Genomic DNA, 1,455 nt, shown 5'->3' on the forward strand with positions numbered 1-1,455 from the left:
ATAGCCCTCTTGGAATCCACAGCTGGATTTAATACCCAAGAAACAGGTTTTTGAGGTTTTCCTTGATAACAGGTAAACAATTTTGAAAATGGGGTAATAGTTCTTCTAGATAATGCCTAGAGAATATTCTGCTAAAATTTGAGCAATTTGCTGTAGTTATTTATCATTTATATTTTGTCTTATATCGGATTTTATCTGTAGAAGTAGGGTAACTTTGAACCTCTGTATCTTGGAAACAGATTAAGACATCAAGAAAATTTTCAAGGTTTATTGAGACCATGATCTTAGGAATACATCACAAAAATTTCAGCCATTTGCTGCGGGTAGCCATCTTGGAATTCTCGGCTGTGTTTTGGTCCACTGGTGATAGCAAAAATATTGAAAAAAAATCTTTTTGTGTGGTGTTGCAAGAAACTGCCTATGAGCTAGTGGTGCCACCATAAGTCTCATTAAGCCCATCATAGATCACATCAAATTCAGAAAGAACCAATGCATTTGCTCCATTTGCCTAAGCAGGAGGAAGTGTTTAATATTCATACTTTGATCCTCTACTGTATGATAATGACAGTAAAACAATCCTTCTGTTGGGCTATCCAAAAGACTTGACCCTACCTTTTTATCACTGATAGAACCTGAGGTACAAGCACCAGAAAATCCTATTTTTATGCATAGCATTTTGGAAAATATTAGGTATACATGTTTTCGCACACATACTGATTCCTGATTGATGTAGAGATGTATTGGGTTCATTTAATGTTAAGTATAATATAAATAATCAAAATCACAAGTGCCCATATTCACTTTTAACACATATATTATATCTATGTGTTAAAAGGCTATTTACAATTTGTACAGAAACCAGATGGCAGTTATAAGAGTCGAGGGACATGAAAGGGAAGCAGTGGTTGGGAAGGGAGTAAGACAAGGTTGTAGCCTCTCCCTGATGTTATTCAATCTGTATATTGAGCAAGCAGTAAAGGAAACAAAAGAAAAATTCAGAGTAGGTATTAAAATCCATGGAGAAGAAATAAAAACTTTGAGGTTCGCCGATGACACTGTAATTCTGTCAGAGACAGCAAAGGACTTGGAAGAGCAGTTGAACGGAATGGATGGTGTCTTGAAGGGAGGATATAAGATGAACATCAACAAAAGCAAAACGAGGATAATGGAATGTAGTCGAATTAAGTCGGGTGATGTTGAGGGTATTAGATTAGGAAATGAGACATTTAAAGTAGTAAGGGAGTTTTGCTATTTGGGGAGCAAAATAACTGATGATGGTCAAAGTAGAGAGGATATAAAATGTAGACTGGCAATGGCAAGGAAAGCGTTTCTGAAGAAGAGAAATTTGTTAACATCGAGTATAGATTTAAGTGTCAGGAAGCCATTTCTGAAAGTATTTGTATGGAGTGTAGCCATGTATGGAAGTGAAACATGGACGGTAAATAGTTTGGACAA

Source organism: Schistocerca nitens, chromosome 2 (genome assembly GCF_023898315.1).
Source record: "Schistocerca nitens isolate TAMUIC-IGC-003100 chromosome 2, iqSchNite1.1, whole genome shotgun sequence".
NCBI lineage: Eukaryota > Metazoa > Arthropoda > Insecta > Orthoptera > Acrididae > Schistocerca > Schistocerca nitens.